At 37.5% G+C, this 26,977-nt stretch overlaps 1 long non-coding RNA gene across 1 annotated transcript in view; it reads left to right on the top strand.

Moving 5' to 3' along the window:
- The window catches only part of LOC147912663 (uncharacterized), a 44,377-nt gene extending 17,708 nt beyond the window's left edge, over positions 1-26,669 (top strand). Inside the window, exon 3 of the long non-coding RNA XR_015549757.1 lies at positions 24,943-26,669. This is a non-coding gene — a long non-coding RNA (uncharacterized LOC147912663). The remainder of the gene's footprint in view (positions 1-24,942) is intronic.
- Positions 26,670-26,977: the final 308 nt, after the last annotated feature.

The following is a 26,977-nucleotide window of genomic DNA, read 5'->3' as shown; positions in this document are numbered from 1 at the left end:
TGTTAAGTAGTTTGAAGTATGATGAAAGACAAATAGGCAACGATATCTTTTTATCTGCAGGGATGTCTTTGTTAAAAAGTTGCACAGACTTTGGAAAGTCAAGGTTAAAGCTAATTTAGTTAACATTAGGAAATGTAGCTTTCATTGTCTTGAATTTTCATTCATAAAATTATTTTACAAGTGGGACAGATAGCTTTGTGACGATTATGCAAACAAAATGTATGTGTTTATGAGTGAGCTACTTACCAGAAGACACTAAACATTTGTTTTATGAGGTAAACATTGCTATCAAACTAATGTTTAAAAGGAATGGGTTTACAACTATCTCTTCTTTTCAGCAATGATGTAAACAATGTCTAATTTCTTTCGACCTAAGGGTCTGATTTGTCAGAATTGCCCTCATTAGTTTTCTTTTCTTTTTTTGTTTGTTTGGTACAGCTTTCCAACAGCATTTAGAGAACTCTAACAAAGAAAGTGTATCCAAAATAAAGTCATTCGCGGGCATTTCTGCAGTCACAAAGCTGAGCAAAGCTTGCACAGATTTGCTGCTAAAAACTTGGTAATTATACAGTGTCGGCCTGGTGGCGCAAGCGGTTAAGTGCACGTGCTCCGCTGCAGCGGCCAAGGGTTCGCCAGTTCGGATCCCGGGTGCACACAGACGCACCGCTTGACAAACCGCTTGTCAAGCCATGCTGTGGCAGTGTCCCATATAAAGTGGAGGAAGATGGGCACGGATGTTAGCCCAGGGCCAGTCTTCCTCAGCAAAAAGAGGAGGATTGGCATCGGATGTTAGCTCAGGGCTAGTCTTCCTCACCAGAAAAAAAAAAAATTTAAAAAATAGTGGTAATTGTTCTGGTTAGACCACAAAACCAATTTGCTAAGCTGTCATTTACTACCAAGTTCAACTCCAGTGGGGAACACGGATTTTATTGTTCACAGTCCTGTTTCCATCCTCATCCTCTCCACAGAATGCTCCCAACTAAGTTTCAGAGTAATCTGCAAGAAAAGAGTATTTTCCTATTATATATAGACCCATGATATCCATCCAGTTGAAAAAAATATCTATTTTTCATACTTCTACCACGTCACACGAAATGAGCTGAAAATAAGCAAAAATCAACTATTTGCTAGTTCTGCTTTCCTGGATTGTATAAATTGTCGGCTTCAATTCTTATTTGTTCTTCAGACAAAACTGGGAAATTATTCAAGGCCTATAATTCTCTTCTAGAAGATATATTTTTAAACACGTTATATTTATTTTATTTTATACTTGTGAAGGTAAGATGCAAGGTAAAATGAAGAATGGTATAAAACAACTTTTCAAGAAAGAAATGCTTGAAAATAATTCTCTAACAAAAGAATCACATATCTATTTTCTTAGTGATAATATAAATTAATATTCCTTTTTTAAAAATTTTTTTTTTATTGCAGTAACATTGGTTTATAACATTGTAAAAGTTTCAGGTGTACATCGTTGTACTTCTATTTCTGCATAGATTACATCATGTTCACCACCAAAATACTAATTACAACCCATCACCACACACATGTACCGAATTATCCCTTTCACCCTCCTCCCTCCCCCCTTCCCCTCTGGTAACCACCAATCCAATCTCTGTCTCTATGTGTTTGTTTATTGTTGTTATTATCTACTACTTAAGGAAGGAAATCATACAGTATTTGACCTTCTCCCTCTGACTTATTTCACTTTGCATTATACCCTCAATGTCCATCCATGTTGTCACAAATGGCTGGATTTCATCGTTTCTTATGGCTGAGTAGTATTCCATTGTGTATATATACCATAGCTTCTTTATCCATTCGTCCCTTGATGGGCACTTAGGTTGCTTCCAAGTCTTGGCTATTGTGAATAACGCTGCAACGAACACAGGGGTGCATGTCCCTTTGCAAATTGGTGTTTTCAAGTTCTTTGGATAAATACCCAGCAGTGGAATAGCTGGATCATATGGTAGTTCTATCGTTGATTTTTTGAGGAATCTCCATACTGTTTTCCATAGTGGCTGCACCAGTTTGCACTCCCACCAGCAGTGTATGAGAGTTCCCTTCTCTCCACATCCTCTCCAACATATATTGTTTCCTGTCTTGTTAATTATAGCCATTCTGACGGGCGTGAGGTGATATCTCATTGTAGTTTTGATTTGCATTTCCCTGATAGTTAGTGATTTTGAACATCTTTTCATGTGTCTGTTGGCCATCTGTATATCTTCTTTGGAGAAATGCCTGTTCAGGTCTTTTGCCCATTTTTTAATTGGATTGTTAGTTTTTTTGTTGTTGAGATGCATGAGTTCTTTATATATTTTGGAGATTAAGCCCTTATCAGATGTATGGTTTGCAAATATCTTCTCCCAATTGTTAGGTTGTCTTTTCGTTTTGTTGATGGTTTCCTTTGCTGTGCAGAAGCTTTTTAGTTTGATGTAGTCCCATTTGTTTATTTTTTCTATTGTTTCTCTTGCCCGGTCAGATGTGGTGTTTGAAAAGATGTTGCTAAGACCGATGTGGAAGAGCGAACTGCCTATGTTTTCTTCTAGAAGTTTCATAGTTTCAGGTCTTACATACAAGTCTTTAATCCATTTGGAGTTAATTTTTGTGCATGGTGTAAGGTAAGGGTCTACTTTCATTTTTTTGCATGTGGCTATCCAGTTTTCCCAACACCATTTGTTGAAGAGACTTTCTTTTCTCCATTGTATGTTCTTAGCTCCTTTGTCAAAGACTAGCTGTCCATAGATGTGTGGGTTTATTTCTGGGCTTTCTATTCTATTCCATTGATCTGTGTGTCTGTTTTTGTGCCAGTACCATGCTGTTTTGGTTACTATAGCTTTGTAGTATATTTTGAAATCAGGGAGTGTGATACCTCCAGCTTTGTTCTTTTTTCTCAGGATTCCTTTAGCTATTCGGGGTCTTTTGTTGTTTCATATAAATTTTAGGATTCTTTGTTCTATTTCTGTGAAAAATATTGTTGGAACTTTGATAGGGATTGCATTGAATCTATAGATGGCTTTAGGAAGTATGGACATCTTAACTATGTTAATTCTTCCAATCCAAAAGCATGGAATATCTTTCCATTTCTTTGTGTCTTCTTCAATTTCTTTCAGAAATGTTTTATAGTTTTCGGTGTACAGATCTTTCACCTCTTTGGTTAAGTTTATTTCTAGGTATTTTATTCTTTTTGTTGCAATTGTAAATGGGATGGTATTCTTAATTTCTCTTTCTGCTACTTCGTTGTTAGTGTACAGAAATGCAACTGATTTTTGTATGTTGATTTTGTATCCTGCAACTTTACCATATTTGTTTATTACTTCTAAAAGTTTTCTGGTGGATTCTTTAGGGTTTTCTATATATAAAATCATGTCATCCGCAAATAGTGACAGTTTCACTTCTTCCTTTCCAATTTGGATCCCTTTTATTTCTTTCTCTTGCCTGATTGCTCTGACTAGGACTTCCAATACTATGTTAAATAGGAGTGGTGACAGTGGGCATCCTTGTCTGGTTCCTGTTCTTAGAGGGATAGCTTTCAGTTTTTCACCATTGAGGATGATATTAGCTGTGGGTTTGTCATATATGGTCTTTATTATGTTGAGGTACTTTCCTTCTATACCCATTTTATGCAGAGTTTTTATCATAAATGGATGCTGTATCTTGTCAAATGCTTTCTCTGCATCTATTGAGATGATCATGTGATTTTTGTTCTTCATTTTATTAATGTGGTGTATTACGTTGATTGATTTGCGAATGTTAAACCATCCCTGCATACCTGGAATAAATCCCACTTGATCATGGTGTATAATCTTTTTAACGTATTGTTGTATGTGATTTGCTAGTATTTTGTTGAGGATTTTCGCATCGATGTTCATCAGTGATATTGTCCTGTAATTTTCTTTTTTTGTGTTGTCCTTGTCTGGTTTTGGTATCAGGGTAATGTCAGCTTCATAGAATGAGTTAGGGAGCTTCCCACCCTCAATTTTTTGGAAGAGTTTGAGAAGGATAGGTATTAAGTCTTCTTTGAATGTTTGGTAGAATTCACCAGGGAAGCCGTCTGGTCCTGGACTTTTATTTTTGGGGAGGTTTGTGATTACTGTTTCGATCTCCTTACTGGTGATTGGTCTATTCAAATTCTCTACTTCTTCTTGATCCAGTTTTGGAAGGTTGTATGATTCTAAGAATTTATCCGTTTCTTCCAGATTGTCGAATTGGTTGGCATATAGCTTTTCATAGTATTCTCTTATAATCTTTTGTATTTCTGAGGTGTCTGTTGTAACCTCTCCTCTTTCATTTCTGATTTTACTTATTTGTGCCTTCTCTCTTTTTTTCTTGGTGAGTCTAGCTAAAGGTTTGTCTATTTTGTTGATCTTTTCAAAGAACCAGTTCTTGGTTTTATTAATTTTTTCTATTGTTTTTTTGGTCTCTATTTCATTTATTTCTGCTCTGATTTTTATTATTTCCCTTCTTCTACTGATTTTGGGCTTTGTTTGTTCTTCTTTTTCCAGTTCCTTTAGGTGCATTGTTAGATTGCTTATTTGAGATTTTTCTTGTTTGTTGAGATAGGGCTGTATTGATATAAACTTCCCTCTTATCACCGCTTTTGCTGTATCCCATAAATTCTGGCATGTCGTATTTTCATTTTCATTTGTCTCCAGGTCTAATACCACATTTATTTTGCAGTATTTCTTTTAACTGAGTAGGCCCCCAGCATGGCAGGTTGTTAGGCTCAGGGCCTTACAATTGCTGTAAGCCTCTAGCCTATTAGGTCTCTTGTCAGCTCTCTGAGGATTGCAGCTGGGTGGGGCTGCCCTCAGGCACAGGAGCACCCAATTGTTTCAGGCTTTGGAAGGTGGGGCAAACCTCCTATGTGGGTCTTTGAGAAGCACAAGTCTTCTGCAGCTGACAAGCCCTGTTGCCCACAGGTCCACACACACAGTCAACACAGTCCTGCCCCGTGTGAGCGCCCCGACCTCCCCAAGTGGACCCAGTCTCTCCACGGCGGGAGCCCCACACACTCCGCCACCGCCCCACACTCTCCACCCGCTCCTTGTGCCCACCCTGCCCTGCTCAAGTCAGCTCAGTTGCCAGGCTGCAGAGAATCCAGTCACCAATCTATGCAGGCCCACAAGTTGCCTGAGGGCTTGTTGTTGGGTGGGGCCAGTCTCTAGGGTGGGCTGCCTGCCCTGGCTGAGCTGGATTAAATCGGTGCTCTGGCGGGTGGGGCAGACCCTGGGCTAGCAGGCCTCAGGGAGAACTCCAATGGCGTCTGTGTCAGCACACTCACACCAGGCCACAACAATAGCCGCTGCCAATGTCCCAGTCCCTGGAGAGGTCTCACCCCTTACCGAGATGCACTCAGGGCCTATTAGGTGAGTCTCTTGTCACCAAAGCACCGTGCACCTTTCTTTCTGGTGATTTTAGGATGCTTTCTGGAACGGGTGAGTTTGTGCGCGGGCCCTTTAAGAGCCAGTTTTAGTTTCTTTGTGAACCGGGTTTTCTGGGGGTGCTCCCCAGTGTTTTAGTAGCAGGCAAAGTCAGATATTATGCCGCTGGTGTCGATTGTGCTGGGTCCACAAAATGCCCACAGCGGGGGCGCTCCCCGGCTCAGGGCCCCGCGCCTCCAGGGAGGCTGCGTACCTGTGAGCTGCTCCCGGCGGCCGTGACGCTGGCGGCTTGTGAAGGCGGCGTTTTTCCTCTCCAGAAGGGAGTCTCTGCCTCTTCCCCAGTTAGGATTGTCCGTTGTTGCAGGAGTTCCTCTTATCCAGTTTTCAGTTCTGTCTCACGGGTAATTTTTCCACGAGTAGTTGTAAATTGGCTGTGTCCACGGGAGGAGGTGAGTTCAGAGTCTGCCTACGCCGCCATCTTGACTCCGCCCTCCTATAAATTAATTTTCATTTATAACATATTCAAGGAAAGAGATTTGCATTCAAAAATTCTGAGTTAAATCTATCAGAAGACAGAAAGATTCAAGTTTGAGCAACAGAACTATTGGATATTACTGGTCATTGATGCATTAAAAAGGCACAGTATATAAAAAATGTAAATGTTTTTGATAAGGAATTATAAATATGTGCTTTTCACTTTCCAAATAAATCTGACACTGAAAAGTTTTTCATATAAAATGTAAAACACTCAATATTTATTACTGATTTGATTGTAGCTACAGTTTATATGTTGTAAAATATTTTCTTCCTAGTAAACTTTCTTTCTTCCACACTCTATATACTATAGGACATGGGGTAGGGTATATGTACTATTTCATCCTCATTTTCATTTCTAAATTATTGCCATCCTCCCCCATTCCTCAAATAAATAAATAATGATTTCTTTGAATCCCAGGACATAAAATTATCTAGCCAATTGACCTCCCAGTCACTCTCCTTCATTCACTGAGGATTTTAGTACACGTTTCACTTTCTTTACCTCAAATCATTACTTTTGTCATCATTCTTGTGGAGTTCACTATCCATATAATACATCCACTTCTCAATTTTTCTTAATGTTTTCACCTCCAATAATCTGATTTTCATTTTTACTGTAGTAAGTACTCCCACAATAGTATTCTCCAAATATTGCCATTACCAAGGACTATACCATTTCCATACTTTCAATTTTTTATTTTCTTATTCTTTGACTACTATGTTTCAAGCTTAGTTCCTCCAGTACACCAATCTCATATTCTCCACTTCTCTCCTTTTTACCCACTGTAATGTGTCCTCCCTCTTATCCTCGCTTCTCTCCTTACCTAGTTTAGAATCCAGTGTTCATCACTACTAAATTCTTCAACTCCCTTCCCTAACCCTATTGTTGCACGGCCTACCCAGATACCTGTTAAATCCACGTGTATCTCTACATGTGTATCTAAGCGGTTAAATATAGCTGGAGGAAAAAAATGGGAAATCCAGTGATTGGTATCTCTTTATTCAAGACGACAAACCTCAAGTGGTCTCTCAGTACTGTTTGAGACCCAACTACAGTTTGCTAGTTGACTCACTTTCCCATGCTCCCAAAGAACTTTCCCAAGGCTTCTCTCTACTCAGAAATATAGGATCCCTTATTCCATTCTAAGTCAGATTGTATGTTTGTTCCTTAGCTCCTTGATAAACAACTCAAAGACTATCTTCTCATCTTTCCATTACCTAATTCTAAACACTGACCAGAATTTACACCCATACACCTTTTCTACATTACTTTTTTTCTTGTTGTGTTGCACTGGCAAGGTATTCAGTGGTGAATAGAAATGAGCACAGTGGTTATCCTTGTCTTGCTCTTAATTTAAAAACAAAAAGACTGCATCTAAAGTGTTTCATTTGATATTTTTATTTCCTATAGTCTTTGTGTAAATACTGTTAATTCAATTAAGGAAATCATTTGAAGGTGACATAATCACATCTGGCTGATTTAATTGTTTTCTTCTCTGAACCTCAGTCAGGTCCTACGTGAGTCATTCATAATCATTGGTTCATAACATACTTCATTGGTTCGTATATGACCTGCTTTTGTTTATTTATACAGCTAGTTAACTATTATATCTGTTTGGATTCAGTAAGAAGATAAGAGCCAGTGCAAGTATTACGGAAATAAGGATTGCATATAGGAACTAGAGGTTATACAAATGTGTTGGGAGTTGGGTGAAAGAATGTCTGCATGGCTGTGGCCAAAGGATCAGAAACAACTTACTACGATATTGATCTTAAGCATTGGAGAAGAGAAAGAAATAGACAATCATGGGGAAATCTGAGAATCTACCACTACAAGCACAAAGGGAAGTAATGGCTAGGTCTGAATAGCTGTCAATGTTTGTAGGAGTTTCTCTATCTTTGGAAGTTTCTGTGTCAATCACTGCTCTAACCACAACAACATCTGATAGCTACGAACAGCTTAGAATAATAATGGCCTCAACTTCAGGATTGCCTTTAGACTTCAGACAAGTACCTCTCGTGAGCAAACTCTAACAGATCCGTATAGGGAAAGGAATTCTGGAAAATATTGGCAAAAGCGGTGATGCTAAGTTGAAGCAAATAATTTATCACAGTCCATCATTTTGTCAATGTAGCATCCACACATGCCCCTTATAACCATATTTAATTTCTGAATAAAGACACTAATGAAATAACTCTTCAGTTTCACTGAATGGATCTATCTTACATAAAACTAAAGACATATAGCATTCTCCCCAAAAAGACCTATAGAATCTCCAGATGATATTCATCCTTCTTCTAGCTAAGTCACACTCCCCCTTTGATATCCTCTAGTTTAAATACTGAGTTAGAGATTTAACCTCTACTAACACATATTAGAGTTAGGGGAAGAGAGAAAGAATTGGTTAATATATACAAATAATATCAAAGCAGAAAATAATATGCATGAATAATATAGCAGTTAATAAAGCAGTAGCAGATAGTGATATTACAAGTTTCTTCTTCCAATGTCCATTCTATGTCTATCATCTGCTCGCTATGCCTCAATGGTTAGGGCAACTCAAACTTCTTTTCTGAAGTGTTTACACTGTTAGCCATTCCTCTTGTACTTGGTTGCTGTAGTTTTCAGTTAACTATAACCATGAGACATGGGGTACTTACAAGATTCCCAGAAAATCTCATGGTTCCAGTCATATTCCGGGCTTATCCTTTCTCTTTGTGTAGTAACAACCTAATTTTCCCATTACTGATAGGATTAATCATCACAGTCAGCACGGCAATCCTTTTCTTGGTGCTGTCTCTGCTCCAGTTAAATGGACCATTGGTTTTACTTGTTCAAAGTATTTCTTCCTTAGATTATAATAGGTAATATGGTACAGGTAAAGCATACAATTTCCTTGTTTTGTTTCCTGTACCTATGTATCACGGCTATGGCATAAAAGACGCTGTATATTAGTCACTGATTCAGAGCATATACCCTATCTGGCAGAACACTACTGCAATACAACAAAATGTCATTCAGCTGATGCCATAACAGTCTTCTAAATAGCCATTGTACCTTTCTATCAAGATAGCTGCCTCAGAGTTATGGGCAATAGTAAGATTGGGGATATTTTGAGCATGAGAACATTGTTTTTGAATTTCTGTAAAATGAGTTTTCCAGAGACAAGCATTGGTGTTTGGAATATCATGACAAACAATAAGGTATTCTGTAACTCTCCAGAGTTACTTCTTGGGCAGAAGCATTAGCAATACTGAGGATGGGTTATATCCAGAATATGTTCCTATTCCAGAAAGTACAAATGATTCCTCTTCAGCCAAGTGGCTACATGGTCTACTAGGAAATGATGCTATATCAGGGCCTTGGTTATTCTCTGCTGTTGACAAATTGTCACTGAAGTCAGATCAATTATAGTAAGTAATATGCCACATGGCTTAGCCCATGATAACTTCCATACTTGCCATAATGAGTCCATTGATTAATGGCAAGGGTGGCTGAGGCTAGAGGCTCACTTTGTTCACATGATTTTTGAGTCTCCTGTACAAAACATATCATTGGTGAATATTTATAGTGGATACAAATATCCTTACACATTATGCTCATTCAGGGAGATTCATCCAATATACCTCTTCCCCATATCTTCTTGATGCTTTTTGACTTTGTTCTTTTCAATTTTTTTTTTCCAGACCATCCACTAGACACTACTCATTAATCAGTGTAGATCAGTATCTCCAGCCATCTCCCTTTCAGGCGAAGTGAACAACCATGTACTCTGCTCAAAGTTGTACCCACTGAAAGGTGTTCCCTTCACTACTGTCTTTCAGGGCTACACCTGAGGGGGCTGTGGTGCTGTATCCTTTCACTTTTGAAAGGCTCAAATGTCTTATTAGGCCCTGTAGGGGCCTGTCAAACTCTCCATTCCAACTTCTCTACTGTCACAGACACTTTACATACCATGCGATTGCCTGAGTCATGTGGTTGAAGTGACAGAGAAGCTTTCGCAGCACCTGAATTTGTTGAAAAGCCTTCTTTTGTTCTTAGCCCCTTTTGAGTAATTCGGTAAATAGGTTTAAGGAACATGCAACAATGAACTATATGTTGTCTCAGAAATCCGAAGACACCCAGTAGTACCTGTGCTTCTTTTGGTAGTGGTAGGGGATGTCAGCTATATCAATTTTTCCTTTAATTTGGAAAGACTACCTTACTCCAGACTACTAGACCCTTGGCATTTCACTGAAACGGCAGGTTCCTTAATTGTGTAGGATTTTCTTCCCACACTCTGACACACGTGTATTTCACCAATGTCGAAAGAGTATGGTATCATCAACATAGAAGACCAGCACTTTGTCCTGTGGAACGAAAGATGGTCAATGTTCCTATACTTAATCTTTTTTTTTGGTGAGGAAGATCAGCCCTGAGCTAACATGCATGCCAATCCTCCTCTTTTTGCTGAGGAAGACTGGCTCTGAGCTAACATCTATGTCAATCCTCCTCATTTTTTTCCCCAAAGCCCCAGTAGATAGTTGTATGTCATAGTTGCACATCCTTCTAGTTGCTGTATGTGGGATGCGGCCTCAGCATGGCCGGAGAAGCGGTGTGTCAGTGTGCACCCGGGATCTGAACCCGGGCCACCAGTACCAGAGCTCGCGCACCTAACCGCTAAGCCACGGGGCCAGCCCCCAATGTTCCTATAGACTACATTATGACTAAAGGCTGGAGAGTTGATATCGCCTTATAGTAAGACAGTAAAGAAGTATTGTTATGGACAGGTGAAAGAAAACTGAATCTAGCAGTCTTTACTAAAAGGTAGAAAATAAGCCACTCATAAGATCAATGGTTGAATACCAGATGAGATTGGTAGAGAAACCACTTCTGGAACAGCAGATGCGATGGAGTCAGTTATTATCTAACTAAATTCCTGATAATCCACAGTTTCCAAAATTCATCTGTCTTTTTCACAGGCCATTTAGAGGTGTTAAAGATGGATGTAATAAAGATTACTGCTTTTACCACATTTATGTTAAAGGGGCATAAAGCTCTGAAATTCCTCCAGAATGTAATATTGCTTTCAGTACGCCATATTACCAGGTAGAGACAATTCAAATGACCTCTACCAGGCTTTTTCTACCATAAAAGCCCTTATTTCATTTGTCAGTAAACAAATAGGGGGAATGTCATTTGCTAAATATGTTGATTCCCACAATACATTCTGGAACTTGGAAAACAACCACAGAATGAATGATGGTGTAACAAGGTTCTTCCTCAAGAGAATCTATCTTCTCCTGCATTCACAAGGCCCTGGGTCTTTGAATTTGTTAAATCTGGGAATTTAGCGAAGGACCATGATCCTCTGCTGTAGTAATTCGAGTTCGCCAAATCTTTTCACTTACATAAATCAAGTAAGACTTTAGAATACTGCCTATTTTTTTAAAACTTAGAAATGACCATAACCAAAGATTTCTGTTGGTCAAGCAATTCTGATATCTGTCCATTATGGTAACTATGCTCATCTTTTTTCATCAGTTAGGTGCTAATGTTTGGCCCCTGCCACTCTGGGATCTCATCATCTCCGCTGATGTCAGGGAGACTATTTTAATGGCAGCATTTCTCGCTGTGATTCCTGGGCTACAGATTACAGGCACAACAGAGCCTTTCGAGGATACTGTTACTCCCTCATCAATACATTTCTAGAAACTTCCGTGAAGGAGGTATCCTCTGGGCCTTTCTGTAGTACATAATGAAGAGGTAGGCTAGCAGAGAATCCACAATAAATCCACTCCAGCATTTCTATCTTCCAAAGCCTTTTAATTTTTTTTCTACAAGATACTAAGGAAATTTTGACATCTCAGCTTCACTCAATGTATTCTACCATTGGTGTCCAGTCTTCAGTGAATCAATGGAGTAAACCGTTGGAGTCACTTGCAGCTGCTCAAAATAACACACTAAATCTGGGCTGTCTTGTTACCATACTCTTAATAATAAATTCAACTCTATCCAAAGTTATATTCCTTCCAAAATGGTACAATACCCTTAAGGTCCATTTCAGTATATATTCTCTCAAGTTCTCCTTATATCGTTTGGCAAAATCTTGCAGATCTTTTGGTGTTTTTAACATCTACTCCCGGATTATACTTGAATCTGGTTATAGACCTAGAAGGCACTAGAGCTAATGGGAGTGGGTCTTTAGGAAGATCAATATTCTGCTATAGGGCGGGTATCTCCAGAGAGGTTATTTCAGATCTTTAGACAAAAGGAGGCTATCCTCCTTAGACAAGGGAGGAACTTCTATCCTGCTTTCTCACTTGTAAGAGAGGCTTATTGGAATTTACGGGTTCAAGGTCCACAGCTTTATCAGAATCTGCCAATATCTCTCTATCCCAATTTTCAGACGACTACTTTTGTAAGCAATGACTTAACTTTAAAATATTATACCCCCAAGTGGGTGATTTTAGTTTTTCTTTATAATTCAGCCACCTGAAAGATAAAGTTTGGGGTTTGGTTTTCAGAAACCTCTACCTTGTTGCTATAGGATATCAGTGTTCATTTCAAAGCAGTGATAGACTGTTCTGATTCCTTATGCAGGTCTTGAGATTATGATTTTTGTTTTTCAATTCCTCAGCACACTTGGAAACAGGGAACTTCATAGTCCATGTGTACTTTTTTCCCAGTACTATTCTATTGCAGCAGCTACTTTCATAACCACTTCTTGTCCTCTCTAGGCATTTGACTCCAGGGGATTTCAGGTCGTAATCTAAGTAACTGTTTTGCCACAAGCAAAGGAGTTATTCTTGTCTTATTTATAATCCTATCAGAAAAACAATTCTCCATCCTAAAGATTCTGTTTCCCTTGACCCACTTCCAATACCAAAAACAATATCGGTTAATATTCAGGCAGAAAGCAGAGCTACTACAAACATTAGGGGGATAAATACTTTAGTTATTAGGTTAATTTAAAAGTTGGGGGCGCTAGGGAGTAAAGGTCCAGAAAGATGCAGCAAGAGAGTTGGAGAAAGAGTCACTATGATAACATAGCCAAGTAGAGGAATGGAAGAGGAAGTGGTTTATTGCAGACGAGTCTGAGAAACCATTGTGATCACCAAGTGGGAGCTTTTGGAGAATTCTAAGCTCTGTAGAAGACAATGCTACTGTGAAAGTCACCACGTTAGTGGAAGCATTTACCCCTATGGACACTGCCATGTCTATGGAAGATGTCATGTTGGTAGAAGTTGCCCTGACTTTTGCTTCTCAATTGCCTTTCAAAACTCTTGTGAGTTCCTCTCTCTGGCAAACTCTAAACTAGAGCTATAAAGAAGAGGGCGTATTGGGAAAATTGTTGATCATAATTCTTTTTTTATCCAAGTATAATTGACATACAATATCCTATTAGTTTCAGGTGTACAGCATAGTGATTCAATATTTATATACACTACGAAATGATCACCACGATGAGTCTAGTTTCCAGCTATCACCATACAAAGTTATGACAATATTATTGATTATATTCCCTATGCTGTCCATTACATCCTCATGACTTGTTTTATAACTGGAAGTTTGTACCTGTTAATCCCTTTCGCCTATTTCGCCACCCACCCCCCCTACCCACAACTCTCTCCCTCTCTGGTAATCACCAGTTTTTCTCCTATATCTGTGAATCTGTTTCTGTTTTGTTTTGTTTGTTGGTTGGTTGTTTTTTTACATTTTAAAGTCAAATCATATGGTATTTGTCTTTCTCTGACTTATTTCACTTAGCATTAATACCCTCTAGGTCTATCTATATTGTCCCAAATAGCAAGATTTCATTCTTTTTTATGAATAATATCCATATAGGAATATACATATATTATATTATATATGTATATATTATATATATATCTTACATATTCTTTATCCATTCATATATCACTGGACACATATGTTGCTTCCATATCTTGGCTACTGTAAATAATGCTGCAATGAACATAGGGGTGCATATATCTCTTCAAATTCATGTTTTTGTTTTCTTCAGAAAAATATTCAAAAGTAGAATTGCTGTATCATATGGTAGTTCTATTTTTAAGTGTTTTGAGGAACCTCCATGTCTTTTCCTTAGTGGCTGCACCAACTTACATTCTACCAACAATGTACGAGGATTCTCTTTTCTTCACATCGTCTCTAACACTTGTTATTTTTTGTCTTTTTGATAATAGCCATTCTGACAAGTGTGAGGTGGTATCTCATTGTTGTTTTGATTTACATTTCCTTGACTGTTAGTGATTTTGAGCATCTTTTCATGTACCTTTTAACCATCTGTATGTCTTCTTTGGAAAAATATCTATTCAAGTCCTCTGCCCATTTTTTAATTGGGTTGTTTGTTGTTTTGATATTAAATTGTGTAAGTTCTTCATATATTTTGGATATTAACCCCTTATTGGATGTATAATTATAAATATCTTCTTCCATTCAGTAGGTTGCCTTTTCATTTTGTTGATGATTTCTTTCACTGTGCAAAAACTTTTCAGTTTGATGTAATCTTATTTATTTATTACTGCATTTGTTTCAATTGCCTGAGGAGACGGGTCCAAAAAAATATTGCTAAGACCAATAACACAGAGTTGAATGCCAATGTTTTCTTCCAGGAGTTTTATGGTTTCAGGTCTTACATTCAAGTCCTTCACCCATTTTGAATTTTTATTTTTTGTATATGGTTTAAGTAGTGCTCCAGTTTCATTCTTTTGCGTGTAGCTGTCCAGTTTTCCCAACACCATTTATTGAAGAGACTATTTTCTCCCCATTGTATATTTTTGCCTCCTTTGTCATAGATTAATTGACCATATACATGTGGGTTTATCTCTAGGCTCTCTATTCTATTCTGTTGATCTATGTGTCTGTTTTTGTGCCAGTCCCATGCTGTTTCGTTTACTATAGCTTTGTAGGATAGTTTGCAATCAGGAAGCGTGATACATCTAGCTTTGTTCTTTCTTCTCAAGATTGCTTTTGCTATTTGGGGTCTTTTGTGGTTACATACAAAATTCTGTGTTCTAATTCTGTGAAAATTCAATTGGTATTTTGAAGGGAATTGCATTGAATCTGTAGATTGTTTTGAGTACTATGGACATTTTAACAACATTAATTCTTCCAATCCATGACCACAGTATATCTTTCAATTTATTTGTGTCATCTTCAATTTCTTTCATTAATGTCTTATAGTTCTTAGACTACAGATATTTCACCTTCTTGATTCCATTTATTCCTAGGTATTTTATTCTTTTTGATGCAATTGTAAATGGGATTGTTTTCTTCATTTTTCTTTCTGATAGCTTGTTACTAGTGTATAGAAATGCAACCAATTTCTGTATATTAATTTTGTATTCTGCAACTTTACTGAATTCATTTATTCATTCTAAATTTTTTTTGTGGATTCTTTAGGGTTTTCTATGTATAGAATCATGTCATCTGTAAATACTGACAGTTTCACTTCTTTATTTACAATTTAGAGGCCTTTATTTCTTTTTCTTGCCTAATTGCTGTGACTAAGACTGGCAATACTATCTTGAATAAAAATAGTGGGAGTGGGCATCCACGTCCTGTTCCTGATCTTAGAGGAATAGCTTTCAGTTTTTCACTGTTGGGTATGATGTTAGCTGTGGGTTTGTTACATATGGCCCTTATTATGTTGAGGTACTTTCCTTCTACACCTACTCTGTTCAGAGTTTTTGTCATAAATGGATGCTAAATTTTGTCAAAAGATTTTTTTTGGTTCTTTTGAGATGCTCATATCATTTTTATTCTTCATTTTGTTAATGTGGTGTATCATGTTGATTGATTTGAGGATCTTAAACCATCCTCTCATCCCTGGAATAAATCCCACTTGATTGTGGTGTATGATCCTTTAACGGTATTGTTGAATTCGGTTTGCTAATATTTGTTGAAGATTTTTGCATCTATGTTCGTCAGGGATGTTGGCCTGTAATTTTCTTTTTTTTGTGGTATCTTCGTCTGGTTTTGGTATCAGGGTAATGCTGGCCTTATAAAATGAGTTTGAGTGTTTTCCTTCCTCTTCAATTTTTTGGAATAAATTGAGAAGGATAGCTATTAATTCTTCTTTAGATGTTTGGTAGAATTCACTTGTGAAGCCATCTGGGCCTGGACTTTTGTTTTGGGGGAATTTTTTAAACTACTGATTCAGTTTTAGTACTTGTAATTGATCTATTCTGATTTTCTATTTTTTCATGATTCGGTCTTGAAAGGTTGTCTGTTTCTAGGACTTTATCCATTTCATCTAGGTTTTCCAATTTGTTGGCATATAAAATTGTTCATAGTAGTCCCTTATGATCCTTTGTATTTCTGTGGTCTCAGTTGTAACTTCTCTTTCATTTCTGATTTTATTTATTTAGGCGCTCTCTCTCTCTCTTTTTAATGAGTTTGGCTAAATGTTCATTGATTTTGCTTATCTTTTCAAAGAACCTGTTCTTACTTTCATTTACATTTCTATTATTTTTTAATATCTATTTTATTTATTTCCACTCTGATCTTTCTTATTTCCTTCTTTCTACTAACATAAGGTTTTGTTTGTTCTTCTTTTTCCAGTTCCTTTAGTTGTAACGTTAGATTGTTTATTTGAGATTTTTCTTGTTTCTTGAGGAAGGACTGTATTGCTATAAACTTCCCTTGTAGAACTCCTTTTGCTGCATTCCATAGATTTTAGAAAGTTGTGTTTCCATTTTCATTTGTCTCAAGGTATTTTTTGATTTCCTCTTGGATTTCTTCATTGACCCATTGGGTATTTAGTAGTATGATTTTAGTCTTCACATGTTTCTGTTTTTTCCAGTTTTACTCTGGTAATTGATTTCTGGTTCCATCTCCTTGTGGTCAGAAAAGATGCTTGATATGATTTCAGTCCTCTTAAATTTACTGAGACTTGTTTTGTGGCCTGACATATGATCTATCCTGGAGAATGTTCCATGTGCACTTGAAAAGAGTAGGTATTCTTCAGTTTTTAGATGGAATGTTCTGTATATATCTATTAAGTCTATCTGGTCTAATGTCACTTAAAGCCAATGTTTCTGGATGATCTATCTATTATGTAAGTGGGGTGTTAAAGTCCCCTACTATTATTGCGTTATCATCAATTTCTCCCTTTACATCTGTTAATATTTAGTTTATATATTTAGGTGCTCCTGTGTTGGGTACATGAATTTTTATGAATGTTACCTCCTTGTCTTGGATTGACCCCTTTATCAATATGTAATGCTCTTCTTTTTTTTCATTACAGTCTTTGGTATAAAGTCTATTTGTCTCATATGAGTATTGTTACCTTAACTTTCTTTTTGTTTCCATTTGCACGGAGTATCTTTTTCCATCCCTTCACTTTCAGTCTCTGTGTGTCTTTAGATCGGAAGTGTGTCTCTTGTATGCAGCATATATATGGGTCTTTTTAAAATCCATTCAGCCACTATATGTCTTTTGATTGGAGCATTTATTCCGTTTACATTTAAAGTAATATTGATGGCTATGTACTTATTGACGTTTTGTTAATTGTTTTCTGGTTGTTTTGTAGTTCTTTGTTCCTTTCTTCTTCTCTTGGTCTCTTCCTTTGTGGTTTGATAGTTTTCTTTAGTATTAGGTTTGGGTTCCTTTCTCTTTATTTTTTGTGTATCTATTGTAGGTTTTTGGTTTGTGGTTACTGTGAGGTTTATATATATAGCAGTCTATTTTAAGGTGATAGTCACTTAAGTTTGAACACGTTCTAACAGCACTACATTTTTACTCCCCTCCAATGTTTTATGTTTTTGATGTCATATTTTACATCTTTTTATTTTGTGTATCCCTTAACTACTTATTGTAGTTATAGTTGATCTTACTACTTTTTTCTCTTTTTTTTGGTGAGGAAGATTGAGCTAACATCTGTGCCAATCTTCCTCTATTTTTTGTATATGGGACACCATCACAGCATGGCTTGATGAGCAGTGTGTAGGTCTGCACCTGGGATCCAAACCCACGAACCCTGGGCCACTGAAGCAGAATGCACAAACTCAACCACTACACCACCAGGCCAGCCCACTACTTTTGTCTTTTAACCTTCATACTAGCTTTTCAAGTGGCTGATCTGTTGCCTTTATTATACATTTGCCTTTACCAGTGGAAAATTTTTTCTTTCATATATTTTCTTACTACTAGTTATGGCCTTTTTTTTTGGCTTAAATTAGACCCTGTAAAGTTTCTTGTAAGGCCAGTTTTAGCGATTATGAACTCCTTTAGTTGTTGCTTGTCTGGATAACTTTTTCTCTCTCCCTCAATTCTGAATGATAACCTTGCTGGATAGAGTATTCTTGGTTATAAGTTTTTTCCTTTCAGTACTTTAAGTATACCATGCCACTCCCTTCTGGCCTGCAAAATTTCTGCTGAAAAATCAGCTGATAGTCTTATAAGAGTATTCTTGCATGTGACTTGTTGTTTTTCTTTTACTACCTTTAAGATTCTCTCTTTAATCTTAACTTTTGTCATTTTGATTATAAAATGTCTTGGTATACATCTCTTTGCGTTCGTCTTATTTGGGACTCTGTACTTCCCTAGACCTGGATGTCTTTCCTTTGCCAGGTTAGGGAAGTTTTCAGCCATTATTTCTTCAAATAAGTTTTCTGCCCCTTTCTATCTCTCTTCTCCATCTGGTACACCTATAATGTGAATGTTAGTACACTTGATGCTGTCCCAGAGGACCCTTAAACTATTCGTTTTTCAAAAATTCTTTTTTCTGTTCTGATTGGGTGATTTCCACTACCCTGTCTTCCACATCACTGATTTGTTCTTCTGTATCATTTAATCTGCTGTTGATTCCTTCTAATGTATTGTTCATTTCAAGTATTGTGTTCTTCAGCTCTGACTGATTCTTTCTTATATTTTCTTTTTTGCTGAAGTTCTCACTGTGTTCCTCTATTCTTCTCTTGAGTTCACTGAGCATCTTTATGATCGTTATTTTGAACTCTTTATCAGGAAAACTGCTTATCTCTGTTTCATTAGGGTTTTTTCTGGGGTTTTATCTTGTTCTTTTGTTTGTAACATATTCCTTTGTCTCCTCATTTTGTTTGAATTTCTGTGTTTGTTTCTAGGAATTAGGCAAAATAGCTACTTCTCCCTGTCTTGAAGGAGTGGGCTTGGGCTTGTGTAGTCCCCTATGTGGACTGTGTGTGCTGGGTTGCTTTGGTAGGCTGGCTGGGGCTGGAGCAGGAAAGGGCAGGGGGAGTCCAGAGGTACACCATGCCAGAGCCACCCTGGCAGGATGGCTGGAGCTGGGGCAGATGCAGGTCAGGGGGTCCCAGGGTGTGCCATGTCACGGCTGTCCTCATGGGATGGCTGGAGCTGGAGTGGGTGTGAGTCAGGGGGTCCTGGGGCATGCCACACTGGGGCTTCCCTGGTGAGATGGCTGGAGCTGGAGCAGGTGTAAGCCAGGGGCTTCCTGGAGCATGCCACACCAGGGCCACCTTGGCAGGACAGCTGGAACAGGCGCAGGCTGGAGGCGTCCCAGGGCACTCTGCACTGTGGCCATCTTGGTGGGATGACTGGAGCTGGGGCAGGTACAGGCAGGTGGTGGGGGGGATGGGAGCTGAGGCACTCTGCACAGTGGCTGCCTTGGGAGGATAGCTGGAGCTGATGTGGGCCAGATGTCTTGGGTGCACTGGGGTAGCCTTAGCAGCTGACTACAACGTCTGGACCATGCTCCCACACATGCTATCAAGGTGGAAGAGGAACAGAAAAAATGTCACTTGCTTGCGCCTCCAGCCCTGGACAGAGTTCCAGCAGTTCCTCACCCATTTGGAAGATGCTTTTGGGTTAGTAAATGTGTTTCCTTCCCAAATAGTCTAGGTTCTCTTTAAACTGCTGCTATTTTGCTGTGCCCCAAGGTGGGCAAGCCTGTGCACAAGCCCTTCAATGGTATCCCTCTCTGATGCAGGTCAACACCTTGGAGGTGAGGTTTCCGTGGATACCATGTCTCTGTATCTCTTACCCATCTCTATGCAGTCCTCCTATCATTTGTTGTGCAGAAGCTATTCAATCACCCCTCAGTTCTTCAGGAGGAATTGCTCTATATGTAGGTATAGATTCAGTGTGCCTGTGTGAGGATGTGAGTTCAGGGTCTTCCTACACTATCATCTTGGACTCTTTCCCCATGATCATAATTATTTACAAAATTTTTTTCCTGCCTGTATCTGGGTTCTCTGTTGTCTATTTTTTCTCTTAGTGTTTGTCATATGTTCTGTCTCTTGGCATGCCAAATACTTATTTTTGAAGAAAAACTGGTAGAGGTTTTAGACAATGTGACCATCCTCCAGCAAGAGCTCACCCTTTGCTAGAGAGATGGAAAGGTAACTGACCACTTTAAATCAAAAAAGAACAGAAACAGTTGAGGATGGGTAGCAGATTTGGTAAGGCCTAGTCTAATTCTGTTTTTTCCCTCTTCTCAGAGCCTAAGACTCTAGGGCTTCCAACCAAGAATCTTAGTTTATTCATCATGGTCTTTCCTTCTGGCATGTCCTGAATGTTAATCTCTTAACTTCTTAGCATAGTGAGACTATCAGAGTCTCTACTTTGCTGTTTTGTATGCTTTCACCTTACCATTTCTCTCCTAGACAGCTGCAGATTTCAGCAAATTCCTTGAGGGGAGAATTGGCCGTGTGTCAGGCTCAGTTATCCACTCCTCCCTTTTCTGTTGGATGTTGACCGACCACCAGAGATGTTCTCAATTTTTCTTCTCCATCCTGATTAGATCACCAGAATTTCAGCTGGTTTTCCTGTGCCCCAGAAGTAGCTCTCTTCTGGGGCCAGACCTAGATTCTCAACCTCTTGTGTGCTGCTTAGACTCAGAAGAAGTCTCCAGGCAAAATACACTTCCAGAAAGTTAGTTCATTTCCCCATTGTTGTTCCTTTCTGGAATCTTGGCATGTATAACTTATTGCTTGAGCAGCTCTCTGATCACTTTATATAGATTTTTGTTGTTGTTTGCTTTGAGATAACTTTTGAAGTTATCTTTTGAAGTTTACTTTTTCGGAGAGAGTATTTGCGTACAGCAAACTACTCCAGCAAAAAGCCAAGCTTTATATCCATCTTTGATTTTTGATCAATACTTTCAGCATATTTTCCCAACTAGGGTCTATATTCGTATCCCACCAGGATTACATGAAAGTTCCCATTTTCCTTCAACATATTTCTATTATTTGCCAAATAAAGAATGTAAAATTTTCCTACATTTGTTTTCATTTGTCTTTTTATGCCTCCAAGTGAAGTTGAACATCTTTTAATAATTATCTTTTAATTTTCATTATTTTCTTCCTTCCTTTCTTCCTTCCTTCCTTCCTTGCTTCCTTCCTTTCTTCCTTCTTTCCTTTTATACTTCCACTTTCCTTCTATGCCTTTTGAATTTCAATTTCTTTGAAAGCTCATGCTATTTGCTCAAAATTCTGCTCCATTTTGTTTGTTGGTTTGTTTCCTTTGTTTTGGGTTTGTCTTAATTAATTAAGTTATTTTTGTTTTTTACTATCAATGTACAGGCATTTTCTTTATATTACATATGTTAAAAGTTTTCTATATTGTTTATTTACTTTTATTTCAGATTTCCTCCTGCTCTACTTCTGGATTTTGAATTTGTCTGTGGTATCGTTTCACTCAGAAAATTTAATTTTTGAAAAAAATTTTTCCCAATTATAGCTTGACATTTTTATGTCCCTTAATTCATCAGTAATACTTTGTTACTCTAAGCTGATTTTCATCTACTACTTAATGACTTGTACAGGAGCAAATCATTATGTGTAGATGTGATAAATATTTCATGGATATTATATGGATCTTGCACAAAGTAATGTCAGTTGAAACAAAGAAATGTTTTTATTATTTTATTTTGTTGGTTTATAGAACTGTATCTATGAAAGAAATTTTCCAACTACTATTTAATAAGATCAAGTGAAATCCATGTATGTCATTGCAAAGAAGTATATGGTCAAAAGATGTCACAGATTTCACATTTTTCTACATCAATTTAACACACAATGCTCTCATGAAATAAAATTAATCAAGGAAAAGCATCCACCAATTTTGATCCTTCTGAAACATTCTTTACCCCTTTACTACTTGGAAATGGAATCTGGCAGTCTCTGATCATCAATTTTCCTATAAATAATCAATAAGGGGGTTCACTGAAGATAATGTTGATCAGAAGTAAATTTCAAGGAAGTGCTTCTCTACACTGAGTCAATATTTTATATCTAGATTTTGTATTTTGACTGATTTTTTTTTTAACTCAGAAATGTGTGTCCTCATTTAAGGCAACATAAGTGTATATAAAGGTAGAGTCTTCACTCAGAATAAAATATCTACTTTTACATGGTTTTCTTTAGAGAGCTATCCCTTGAATCTTGAATCTGAGTTGCCCACAGGCCTTTAGCAAACGTGGCGCAAGCAGAGGCATAGACAGTGCTTGCACGTGGGGCTTGCTCTTGTGCTGCTTTGGAGGACTCTGCATCAACAAGCCAGAAGTAGCCTAAAGGACAATGGAACACACGTGGGAGAGTCATCGCTTCGCTTAGTTGACATTGAGCCAATCACCAGACATTGCATGAGGCTAGTTTGAAACACCTAGGTCCAGCCAAGTTGGCCTAGATGAAAAGAATCCCTCGCCTAGCGAGCAATTGTAAATGTCTGTTGTTGTAAGTCACTATATTCTGAGGTGGACTGGTTTGCATCAAAAGCTGAAACAATGTTCTTACTAGGCAGGTGCCTACGACGTTTCAGACACTATGCAGCGTGCACATAGCATTGGAAAATAGTTCATATACGTTGGGTTTTGCCTTATTCAAGACTTCCTTCTTTTGAAAGAAAAGAGCCAGCTGCTCTACATACATATGAAGTTAATCTTCCAAGCTGATACTTTTCTTCTTATACCCAGGAAATAGACTCATTTCATACTTCACTGATAGAATAGAAAATATCTCAATGGAACTTGTTTTAGTATACTTAATTAAATATGCCTTAGTACTTTTCATCTTTTCCATATATTATTAAGTGAGAATCACAGTTTAGACAGCATATATTGCATGATCACATTTATGGGCATAGATAGGATCTTTAGAAAAAGTTAGTAGTGATTGTCTTCATGTATTAGTACTTCTGTGTTTTTTGAGTTGTTTTAATTTTTAAATAAGATTTTTTGATCACACAAATAATAATAAAACTCTTGGAATTAAAAAAACAAAAAGATGGCTGTGGATTACAAGTGACAATTTAAAATTATTCAAAATCCCACATAAAATTACTGTAATATTTATAATAGGAATAATAATTTATCTTGATCCCCACAATGACCCTTTGTTTCAAACTCCGGTTAGGTGCTTGGAGCAATGACAAGGCTCTATTGTTACAACATTTCAAATATCTCATTTTTCACTTGTTTGTTCATAAGCAGTAAAATCCATCGTCTCTTTCAGCCACTTGAAAAAAAATAAAGTACATTTATAATGGATCTATCAAGTGGCTTTATAACAAAAATTGAACAGTGGCTTCCCCATTCCTTCTTCATGATCCTTTTCACCTTCACATTTCCTATGATTATCCTTATCAATGACCACAGTCTTCCATCACTGTCATTGACTAACCTTATGGCATGCTGCTTATGGATTAATGTGCCAGGCCATCTGCCTAAGTATTTCTCCATCATATGGCCTGGCAATAAACTACATTCTTTCAGTCAGGAGCATTAGTTTAATCTGTGAAAGATGCAGCAATTTGCCTGGAAATTCCAGCTGGCATAATGCAAACATCAGCACCAGGCAGATGATTTTTGATCCACAAAGATGAATGTAATCCTCTTTTTATTGTACTTATTTATGCTTTTCCTCTAAATTTATTGCTTTATTACCACTGTGCTTTGTTCTCTATTCTTTTGATAATGCCATAATATGACAAAATCTTTTATCTAGTAAAATTATTAGCTATTCCCTCTGGAGAGACACTCACCATTTTGATGGACTAATAAAGGTATGGGAAAAAATATCTGACTTACAGTGTCTTTTACAATAGCTTTGAATTTTGAGATTTTCATGATAAACTCAATAATTCAATTGGTTTGGAGCTTTATAAGAATTACTATTAAGCCCTGTTCTCAAGTGCCAACTAGTCTACTTCCTTCTCAAGTTATTTTCAACATGCGGCCATTTATTCCATGGGGATAGGGTTAGAACCTAAGAAAAATCATTGCTAGGCTGTTCATTCTTCATCATCAACTGCGTTGTTTCTCAACGTCAGAAATACTGAAATTTGGATCTGGGAATTTTTTGTTACCGTGACATTGTCCCGTGCATTGTAGAATGTTTAGAAGCTTCTCTAACATGTGTCCACTGCGTGCCAGTAGCACCAACAACCCAGTGTGATAAACAAAAATGTTTGAGATATTGCCAATTGTCCTATGGCAGGGGACAAAATCACCCTAATTGAGAACTAGTGATCCATAGCGTTAAGAGCTAGTTTAATTGATTGTCAAGAAAGGTAACATTAAATGGGAAAGGAGGAGAGGAACGTTGAAGAAAGGCAGAGAAGTTGTATGGATGTAGCTGAGTATAAAAATGTGATAATACACTGGGGATTATTGTTGCATTTAACTAGTTACAGCTATTCTGTACATGAGATTTAAAGGTATATGTTTGTATATGCATTCAAGATCATTTTTGAGAACCAGCTTTTTTTTCTCCTGTCCGTTTTATTCTACACTCTTGTGCACATGTTCATTCAGTTAAATAACTTCTGCCTCACTCTTGAGTCCTGGCCCCACGATGTATCCTGGTGCTGCTAATTGCAAGTTCTCCTTTATCTTCTCTGAATGAGTTTTGTCTTTATTATCTGCATCCAACTTCAGTTGATCTATAGCTGAGGAATCTGCAGTTGCATCCCCAAAATGGCTAGATTCCTGGAACCTGCCATCAGAATTTCCCTGAAAGCCTGTTAAAAATTTCAATAGTACTTGCTAATCAGCTGTTTTCTCAATCTTATATAAAATTTTAGGTAAAAACTGTGTGCAAGGACAACAACACTCTTCATTACAAGAGATTGGTGCTTCCAAGCCAAGAATTCATTACCTAGTGAATTTTACCAGCTACACAGATGTTCTCTGGAAACCCAGAGGTGAGTATGCCTCCCACAAGATTGCCATATTTCTCTGCACAGCTCTGATGCCAGGTTCCAGCTTTTACCAATCCATCAGATCTCCATGTTCTTAATTTATTCATGGATGCCCCTGTCCTAAAACATAACATATAAAAAATTAAGTGTTTTTGGAAAATGCTGTTCTAGTTAAATTATGAAATCAACTTTCTGCTGCAATAGTTTCTAAGTATTTCCTCCCTCATTTATTTATGTAAGCATTTCCTCAGTCATTCATTCCAAACTTATTTAGAGCCTACTGTATTTCAGACACTGCTGAATACTAAAGTTAAATGTTCTACAAGACAGACATATCCTTGCTGTCATAAAACTTTAGTGGAAGATACAACTAAATATGCATTGCAGTACATGATGACGCATGAACTAGTAGTGGGAATATAAAGTGTCAGAGAAGTACAGAGGCGGGCAGAATAAGTAAAACTTGGGGAAAGAAGAATACTTCTTTCTCTTCCCTCCCTTTGTTTATATCCTACTTGTTTCAAAACAAAATTGATGTCTAAGCTTGGAAAGAAGGAAAATAGAGTGCAGCCAAATAAAGAAACCACAGAGTATCATTCTACCCTCCAGGGGTAGCATACCCAAAGGCTTGACAATTACAATGTACATGACACATTTTTAAAAATGAAAGAACTCCAATATAGCTAGGGCTTAAAGTGCATAGAAGGAAGTATAAGAAGAAATGCATGGAAATGGATCAACCACCAAATTATGGAGACTAATATTTTATGTAGGAGAATTTGGATTTTATCTTGAAGAGGATGGTTAGCCATTTATCTGAAAGGGGGACAGGATATTTTAGAATTATAACTCTGCCTGTTTTTGATGTTGGGTTGTGGACCTTATAAAACTGGAGGCAGGAAAACCACTAAAAATACCGCTTTCTCATTTCTGATGACAGAGCAGTTCCAAAAATCTTTTTTCATTCAGTTCCCATTTTTGCAAATTATGTTAACCTACTGACCAAGGTAAACACTATTATTTCTACCAGCTTTAGTCACATTTTGAACGTTCTCATTTTAAAGGTTCTAATTTTAATGGCATAACGTTTGCAAGGGTGTGAGGTGTTTTCCCCACACCTGCTGTTTCCTCCCATCTGTGGGAAGCTCCACCATATACGACTTCTGGCCCATTTCCTGCCTCACATGTTGTGTTCTGCTCCCCGCTAGGAATGTAAAGAGCTGTGTAAACAGGGGGGTCATATTCTAGACTTCTGTGCTCGAGAGCACATTTTCCTCAGATTTAATCCCAATTCTCAAATACCAGTTACAGTAGAAGGGAAAGTGGCATTTCCATCTCCCTTTTGCATTATTTCTCTGGGTTTTTAATCTTGCTCATGTATATTGTACTTGTTTCAAAACTCAGATGGTGTACTTCCAAACCACCTAAAATAATACTTTCCAATAAAATGTAAGGTAGAATCTTGTTAGATATGAAGTTCTCAAATAATTGACTTTACTTTCATTCACAAACAAAAAATATCAAGCAGTTCCTTTAAATTAATCACATGACTGAAAAACTTTATTTATATCAACCACTCTCCCCATCCCAGACTGCCCAACAGAAAAAAGTCACCAGACTTATTTATTTTTCTTTGTTTTGTAAATGTAAATGAAATTTAGTGTATTAGAAAATATAAAATATTCATGAATCATTAAAATATGCAGTTTTGCAGACTGTTTTCCTCAATCATTTTCATGGAAACTTTGAGTTTAATGTTTCATATGAAGAGTCCAATTTTTTTAAGACAGCACAAAGTCACTTTTACTATCCAAGTAAAATTGCACCACCCTCACATAAATGCACTTAATCCTGAAAATATAATTATAAGAACTTAATGAGAATAAAGACAAATTAATTGCTTTACTCTTTCTTTTTT

The sequence above is a fragment of the Ceratotherium simum genome, chromosome 34 (genome assembly GCF_057802395.1).
Source record: "Ceratotherium simum simum isolate JZ-2026a chromosome 34, ASM5780239v1, whole genome shotgun sequence".
NCBI lineage: Eukaryota > Metazoa > Chordata > Mammalia > Perissodactyla > Rhinocerotidae > Ceratotherium > Ceratotherium simum.
This window is presented reverse-complemented; position numbering and strand designations above follow the sequence as displayed.